The sequence below is a fragment of the Fukomys damarensis genome, unplaced genomic scaffold (assembly GCF_012274545.1).
Source record: "Fukomys damarensis isolate Sample0158 unplaced genomic scaffold, DMR_v1.0_HiC HiC_scaffold_2, whole genome shotgun sequence".
NCBI lineage: Eukaryota > Metazoa > Chordata > Mammalia > Rodentia > Bathyergidae > Fukomys > Fukomys damarensis.
This window is the reverse complement of record NW_022900914.1, coordinates 11,956,508-11,965,269: the sequence shown is the minus strand read 5'-3', so window position 1 is coordinate 11,965,269 and position 8,762 is coordinate 11,956,508. Positions and strand designations below refer to the sequence as shown.

Sequence of the window (8,762 nt, the reverse complement as noted above, 5' to 3'; positions counted from 1 at the left end):
TTCAAGCAACCTAGCTGACTCCTGAGATGTGGGTGCTGTGTCTTTGGGGGGTGGAGGATGTCTGCTGCTCCTCTGAGGAGGCCTCTGAGTCTGTCCCCACCAGCCCCGATCAGAGTGAGCCAGGTCCCAGACAGCAAATCAAGCCTGTCTCTGACTGAAAGCCACAGGCAGCCTCCCAGGGATGCTGTGGCTCCCTCCCCTGGGGCTAAGGGCACAGAGCGAAGGGAGGTCAGCAGCCAGGAGAGTCTCACAGCTTCCCAGCCTGATCCATACTCTTAACCCATCTCCGTCCCACCTTTCTGTGGCCTCCAAATGTCACCCATGAGAGGCAGCTCTGCCTCTTTCACTGGCTGTGTGACTTAACCAAGTCACCTCGATTCTTTGTGCCTTGGTTTCTTCTTTAGGAACGAAAATGGCACCTAACAAGGTTGTAGTAACAGCAGATATTTACTTAATAGCACTGAGTTCAGGTCAGATAGGTAGTCTCATGTTTAATAGCATTCATAGACGTTTCTTGTTTTCTTTTTCAAGGCACATCAGAACCTGGTATGCAGAAAGGACAATCCAATTCCAGTCCTTTTGGAGATAGTCTGGTCGAGGGAACATACAAGAGAACCAGCCCAGCATAAGGTATGAGAAATATACCCAGTGTCTTTAGACCAGCCTGGGAAGCCTTAAAAGACTTTCCTGGAGGATGTGGTACTTGATTGGAAAGCTCAAGCAGATGTTCCTGGAAGGAAGAGCAGGGAAAGTGACAGAGCCACAGGCGGTGGATGCACAGGACAGTGACAGTGATTATAATGGCAGATGGTTGAAATAGGGTATAATGGTTGGGAGATCTTGCTCTGGCAGCGTGGCAGAGGAGGGGACGCGTTGGCAGGTGTAGAAATGGGAAGAAGCCTGGTGGATGTTCAGGACCTACGAAGAGACTTCCTCCCAGTTCCTCTCCTCAGGATTTTTTAGAATCCAGAGGGCCCCGGTAGGTGTATTTCCAGTCAAGTGTGCTGCTCATCCCCACCCTCACGGTGGCGCGTTCCTCCTCTCTCAAAGCTGAGGTTGAGAGTTGGACAGGGAAGGGGCATTTCTGGGCCAGGTAAGGAGAGAGGCAGCCTCACCAATCCCAGCTGCACCCCGCACCCCCCGGCCACTCACTCTCAGGAGAGGGTTAAGGAATGGAAGGAAGAAAAGAGAAGGAAGAAGAAACTTCACTGTCAATTTCAAAGCTGCTGTTCGTTTCTCCCCCCGCCCTCGTGCCCCATCTCAGTAGGAAAGCAGTTTTATCCCATCCATCTTGTGAAAAGAAACAAGCACCACAGATTCATCGTGCACGCACACACACGACCAAAACTGGAGTATTCAGCGAACAAGACCAGGCATTTCCACCCAGACTCACCCAATTCAAGAGCAGGCCTTCTGAGTAGGGCCTCTGAAAGGCTTGAGAGATGCCTAGGAGATTAGTCAGGCACATTTCCGGTTGTGTCTGGTGGGTCGTGAGTGTGTGACCTCGGGACTAGGTCTGGTTTCTGGCCCCTCCTCTATGGCTCATCCTCTCTGATTCTGCTTCCTGGATGCCATGAGGTGAGCAGCTTTTCCTCCGCCATGCCCTATGCCATGATGTTTGTGCCTTGAAACCAGTCAAAAACAGACTGAATTCTTTGAAACCATGAGCCAAAAGTAGAAACAGAAAACACCCCAGTCCTTTAAATTGTGGGTGTCAGTAATTTGTCCCAGTAACGAAAAGCTGAATGATAGAGAATCTAACGAGCATTTGAGGGTGCTGTTGAACCCAGGACAGGAGTGGACTGGAGGCTCCTTGCAGAGGAAAGCATCTTATTGGTGGACATTAATCTGGGTCCAACCAGGAGAGAGACACCATACAGGAAGTTGTGTAGGAAAGCTTGATATAAGGGCTTTTCAACTATAACAGGACATGGGAGTAATGAGGGTAAAACGTAATGAGAGAGCTAAAGCATACAAAAGTAGACGTAACAGGCATCTACCACCACCCCTGGAGCTGGGACAGAGTGGCCGTGGACAAGCCCAGAGCTGACCCAGACTTTATTAGACAGGACCTGCCGTGGCTCACTGAGTGGCGGCGGAGTCACTGTGGCACCTACCGGAAGTCCGTGCTAGGGTAGCAAGGGCAGCTAAGGACAGCGGTCCACGGAAAGGCAGCTCACCAGCGGCACTCAGCTACTCAGCCGCTTGCTCTGAAAAGTACGAGTTCCTCACAGAAAATGTTGAAAGGACATGTATGCAAGGGCTGAGGTTTAATAAAATTAATCATTTTTACTGCCTCACTGAAGACATTCGTAAGCGAAATTGATTTTTTCCTCCTTTATTGCTGCAAGCATGTGGCAGTAAGGGACACAATGGCGCGCTGCTGGGTCTGGTGCCACTGCCTTGATGGGCCCCACGATTGCTTTTGCACCTTCAGCCTAAGGGTCAACACTGCCATAAAGGAAAACAGCATCCGCATTGTTATTAAAACAGTTTTGATCCTTTCCATGGTCGATGGAGGATGCCCCTTTACAGTAGCCAGGTTTCACATCTGCCCACTAAGAAAAGCCACCTGTGGGCACCTGGAAAAGTGAACAAGTCCTTAGACGGAACACAAGCCCGAGCTGCCATACTACAGCCTCTCTTGTTATTAAGTATTTGTGTTGCCAGTGCCCTTGCCCCTCTGGCCAGCCCTCTGCAAGCAGCGGAGAGACCTGCTCTCCAGGACTTCCCTGCTAAAGCCTGCATTGCTCTCACCCATCTGCTGGTGGTGGCTGTCACGCCACTTTCTTCGTTTCCACCACTGCAATCTTGTGGCAGGCCACACCACACCACCTGGGTTTACAGGTCGCTTTATGTTGTGGCTGCTTCTCAGTGGCCCTCTCCCAGCCCTCTCCCATGGCACAATTTACTCCTGGGAGGATTTCTTTTTAGACCGTTAATCCCTATCAGGAGTGCGGCTTCCCATTAAGCCTGATCAAACAGCTTCCCGTAACCTGCCATCCCCTTAAAGTGCCACTTGAGTGTTGATTCATTTAACTAAGAGCTGCTGGATGAATCTTGCTAGGAGCCCATGGGGGTTACATAAGAACCCTTTAAACTAAAAACAATGGATGGCATGTAAGGGACTTAGGCAGAGCCAATGCTTTGAGCTTAGGCGTTTGGGATGTTGAAGCTGAAATCTTTTCACATCCCCTTATGAAGACTGTTGAAAGAGGTAGACAAACATTAAATGTTGTCAATAAGGCACTTAAGAGCTAATCTTTAGAAGAAATAAAATCTTATCTTTAAACCCTAGATCTCTATCTTCCAGTGTGATTTCCCCCCCTTCAATTCCCACATTTAGGAAGTTTCCTTTAGGGGTTATTTTTTTCTCTCTCTCTCTAGCTTGGTGTCTGTACTATTTGTTAAGAGCTTTTGCTGCAAAAACCTATTCCTAAAGGAAGTGGTCTTCCAAAGACTAGTTATCTTCAAAAGAAAAAAAAAGGAGGCGCATGACTTAATAATGAATCACCTGGTTTAAAAGAATGGTCTCACTGCCAGGATCCTAAATCAGAAGCACCTGGGAAGACTTTAGACCCATAGCTTCCTGGATTGCCTTCTTCTTGTGAACACACCTTGTGTCCCTCACTTAGATTATGGATGATCGTGGGTTCCCTTTTAGAGTGCTTATTTCTGAGGTGTACACGGAGGCACCTTAACTCACAAAAAGCTCCTTCAGCGATTCTGCTGTTTGCAAAGACCAGTGTTTCCAAATTTCTCAGGTAACCTTTCTTGACCAATCCTCCTTTCCTGGATTCCTCTCCAAGATATTCTCCAATTGTTGCTCCTCCACCTAGGACTTTTCTGCTGGGTTCAAATAGAGATCATGAATCAAAGTGCAGCTCTGCCAGCATCCTGATGTCCCTGGGTAATGCTAGATGCCCACATTTGACACGGCCAACTGCTGGTCACTGCCACTGTCGGCCATCACCATCCAGTGCCAGCTTGTGCTAGACGGCTGTAGGTCAACTCTGCCGAGTACTGTGTCTGTTTCTGGTCTTTGTTGGCTGCTGATCTCTGTGGCTTCTTGGTGTTAGCAGCTCTGTGCATTTATTCATCTTCCTTTGGAAACTGACCACTCTATCTGTACCACTGAAGAGAAAAATCCGAAAATTAAAGACTTTCAGAGACCACACTACTCTCACAAGCAGGTTCTTAGGAACACCAGAGTGAGTATTATAACAGGGCCTGCACTGTGCTACGGTGAGATAGCATATAGGAGAGAGCGCTTCTAGACTAAAACCTTAGAACTGTCTGAGAAGTGCTATTTATGTAGCAGCTTGAAGGCCTGTTTCAGCGAGGGTGAGGGCTGAAACCAGGGAGTCTTCTGGAAGGCTTGCTGTGAATGTTGGGTATGCAAATCAAGGACCTGGATGCCCCCTTCCTGTGTATACACCTAGCCGCTGTAGGGTGCCCTCTCTGGTCTCAAAAGCACAACAGTATTATCCAAAGTGGCTGGAGTAAGGAGGGCCACCACAGTGCCTGGTTGTACACATGTTGGAGCAGGAAACACTCCAGGTAGCCAGGGAAGACACTGAAGTAAACTATTCCAGTCCTTCCAGGTGCACGGAGAGGTAAGGGAAGCAAAGAGGAGGGCCAGGCCACACCTACCCCCTCCAGCCAGCCAGGAAAAAATGAGTCAGGGGTCCATCCTCACAGTCAGGGTTCCAGGATGTACCAGATTGCCTAAAATGAGCAGCTGGCAACCTTGGCTTCTCGAGGTGATGGGAACATCGGGTAGTCTGCACACTTCTGCAAACTTCCCTCAGTTCTACACTCGCAGGCTTTCACTTTCTCCAGGGCTCCCCAGCCCCACAAACACATCTAGAGATGTGGAATCTGACCTGGGGCAACATGTGTACAGAGAGTGAAGGTGTGAGCATTTGATGTACCGATGCTTGCATACGCATATTAATTTTAGGGTCTTCATCTGCTTTGGGAGACAAATCACAAACATATCCATGAATAACCACGTCTGTTATGCAAATTGGTTTCCGTCTGCTGGTCTGTTGAGAATAATCTTCCATAATTACGACAGTTATTTACTTATGGGCGATCAGCTTTCTTTACCACCTTCTCCCTTCACCAGAGGGCTCCCTCCAACTGCTGCAGGAGCCCAAGTGACTGGGCCTGCAGGTACCAGGATGGGGAGAATCTGCAATACCTTCGGCCACGGAGTGGGGGTTCTGCTCTCCTGTGCTTCTCTGTAGTAAGGGTCTAGGACACAGTCCTCAGGGTTTCACAGCTAGTTGGGGAAACAAGTCTTATAGAACCAATGGAGGATAATTAAGCCCTAAACGGTGTAGTCCTGCTTAGAATCAGTGCAGTAAGTACCCAGCAAAGGAGACAGGTGTGGCCCAAAGAATTCTGAGCTGCCTTCCCTGAGAGGGACTTGCCGGGGGCAGAATTCCTGGAGAGGCAGAAGCAGCCTCCCAGCCCGGAAATAACTGACATGGACCGAACCACTATCCTCTGACCTTTCTCATAGTGAGCTCATTTGAGACCAGATGAAGCGTGATGAGGCAAGTAGAGAAGTTGAGGCAGGGAGGGATTAGACTGCTCACGGTAACAAAACCAGGAAGACTGAGGGACAGAGCTGGAGATGGCAGCGGAGTCAGGAGGCCATAGAAGTTCTAGAAGTCTGGGGGAGGACAGCTCGCCCTCCTCATCCATGGTTTCTCATCTGCAGATTCAACAAAGCGAGGTGTGAAAATGTTTTAAAATTTGTGTTTATACGGAACATGTATAGTTTTTTCCTTGTCATACCTTAAACCATATAAGAACTATTTATATTGTATTAGGTATTGTAAGCAGTCTAGAAATGACTTGAAGTATATGGTGGGAGTGGGTAGGTTACAGACAAATGCTACGCCATTATATAAGGGACTTCAGCATCCATGGATTTGTGTATCTGTGGGGAACCAGTCCCCCAAAGGTGCTGCAAGATAAGTATTATTGGGACATAACTGTAGGGTCTTGATCTGTGGAGAAATATCTCATGTTGGGAGGACAAACCAGTTACAGGTATGGGTTGGGGAGGTGGTTACACTTTCTTTTCTGGATCTTTCATCCTCGCTCCCAAACGTGGTTTTCACATTGATTTTGTAAGTTGAACCCTGTGAGAACATTGCCCAATTAGACAGACAAGATTTACTCATATTTTACAGATAAGGAAAATGAGCCCAAGCAAAAATGTGTGACTAGCCACTTGATCCAACCCCAGGGGGCTGATTCTTCTGGGATGTGGTCTGTCACACTTAGTGATAATGAATAATGTTGATAACATAAGAAACTAAACACAGTGACTCATTCTGCACTTTCCGTACCACCCTAAGTACCTTGCTGGTTCTGTGCCTGTCTCCAGCCAGCTTCAATTCCAACATAGAAGTTTTCATTTTTATTGGGTTCAGGTGTAGGAGAGCTGTTGGATTACCTACTGAGGAGACCGCTTCATTTACCTAGTTGCTGCTACCTCAGTGGAAGGGGATAAAAAATCTGAAAGCCCAAAGGAGTATATTGTGTTACATGAAGAGGCTACTGATAGTTCCATATCGTGCTAAAATTCGAGGGGAATGAACTCGTCTTCTTCTCTCAATGTCTATGTGTAGACGGAGGACAGGATTGACAATGAAAGGGAGATAGATCAGCTGTACAGAAATAAAGCAGTCATAGGTCCTCTGCGTGGTAGAGTTGCAGTGTCAGTGACTGTGGTTGGTCACACTGGAGCCCCAGGCAGTTTTACGGAAGGAGGCATCTACATAGTATTCACTTACACATTTATTCAGTGAGTACTTAACTGGGCATCTGCTCTGTGCCAAGAACTGTGCGTGACTGGTTCCTCAGAGATGAACCCACACTGTCGCCGTCCTCGTGACTCACAATCCAGTCCAGGAGATCCTGACGCGGTGTTCCTGGAGTTGATGTCAGTCAGTGCTGTGATGAGAGGTTCGTGTTAAGGGGCTTTGCAAATCGAGGAGGACTCATAAGCCAGGGTCAGGAAGGAGATGACATTAACTCACTCTGTCCTGGCTACACTGGTGTTCTGGTGGCTGCACAGTCCCACCCTCGGGAGGGCACTTGCACTTGCTGTCCCTTCATTATCAAACACTGTTCCTGCCCCTTTGACTGACTGCTCCCCTTTGTCTTCAGTTCTTGGCACAAGCTCCACTTCCTCAAGTAAGGCTTCTCAACTCCCTCCTCCCCTTTCTGTGAATTTTCTTTCCCAAAACTTTGTTCCTTTCCTATCTGATGCACGCATGTTCATATCTATGCAAATTTTTCAATAACTGTTTACTTTCCCCACTTAGCTGCTCCAAGTCGACTTTCCTGCACTTTGTTTGAGACTAATTATAGTGTCTGCCACAAAGAGAACACTCAGTAAATGCTGGTCAGATACGTGAATAAAACAGGACACATCAAAAGCAAGTTAAGAAACCCTTGAATCTCAGCTTCTTCACTTAAAAGTGGGATTTCTGTAACTACTTTGCGGGTTTTCTGCAGTGTGGTAGGCCGAATGATGTTCCCCAAAGAAAGAGGCTCACCTTCTAACCCTTGGAATCTGTGGCTACGTTACCTTGTGTGGCAAAAGGTGTCCTGCAGAGGGGATGAAGTGGAGGATCTCGAGGCCAGGAGGGTCTCTGGGGTTATCTGGACAGATCTGATGTGTCACACGGGTGTCCCTGTGAGAAGGCAATAAGAAAGAGATCTTTACTGGGCCTTCGGAAAGAACCTCTCCTCGTGGCGCTTTGACTTAGCCCTGTCAGACTGTGGACTTCCAACTTCCCGAAGAAGAGGAAGCAATTGCATTATCTTCAGCCTCTGGATGGGTAGTAATTTGGTACAGCAACAATAAGAAACTGATGCGCACAGAGATCAAGAAGGATAAGGTGGGGGAAGGCTCGGAAAAGAACAGAGCTGGCAATCACTGTTAGCTTATGACAGCTCATCCCTTGTTTGGCCCATTTCTGTATGACACTGTATAAGTTCCAGCTCCCATAATGAGGAGAGATGCTTGAATAATTGCCCTATACCCCAAGAAAGGGTATTTTTTCATGGTTTATAATTGCCATAGAGCTTGAAAATCTTCCAGGTCTTATAGTTCTTAATTATGTTCACATACATATGCATCAATTACCCACATGTTCCTACCTAGCTTGTTACTGCAAAGATAATTTAAATATATATTTATATATTTGGAACTTTCCTCTGCATGCATCTCCCTCTGAAAATATCCTATGAAATATTTTACTTCCACTGCAGTAATCTGTTCCAGTTGGGAAGCACTTGCCAATCTTCCCTTGCACAATGGAATTAAACCTCAGCTCTCATCTGCTCAGTCCTAGCGCCTCTAAGACCTGGCAGTTTTCTCCTCATAACTCCCAGTGATTGCAGATTTGGTTCTGTGCGCTACTGTCTGCTTTTCTGGAGATGATCTGCCACCCAGGAAGGACCGGGGACTGTCTGACCCAGGAGATGATATTTACGTGGCAGCGGATGGGGAAGACAATAAGGTGACATTTTGTGCCTGCTGCTTCTCCCCCTGGGAAATGGTTTTGTTGGGTCTGTGCTCCTGCCCGCTGAATGCGGCTGCATCTCAGTGTTAGAGCCAGTTTTACCGGTGAAGCAGTGACTTTGCCACATGCCCTTCTGGGGACTTTCTGACCCATGTGGCTCTGTTGTCTACGAGTTAGTCTGTAAGTCAATCCCCCCCCCCCCGCTTG

General features: G+C 47.7%; 1 protein-coding gene across 1 annotated transcript in view; it reads left to right on the top strand.

The window, feature by feature from the left end:
- The first annotated feature begins 537 nt into the window (after positions 1-537).
- The window catches only part of Galnt14 (polypeptide N-acetylgalactosaminyltransferase 14), a 244,636-nt gene continuing 236,411 nt past the window's right edge, over positions 538-8,762 (top strand). The window contains exon 1 of the mRNA XM_010645360.2: positions 538-630. The gene's annotated coding sequence lies outside the window, so the exon portion shown is untranslated. The remainder of the gene's footprint in view (positions 631-8,762) is intronic.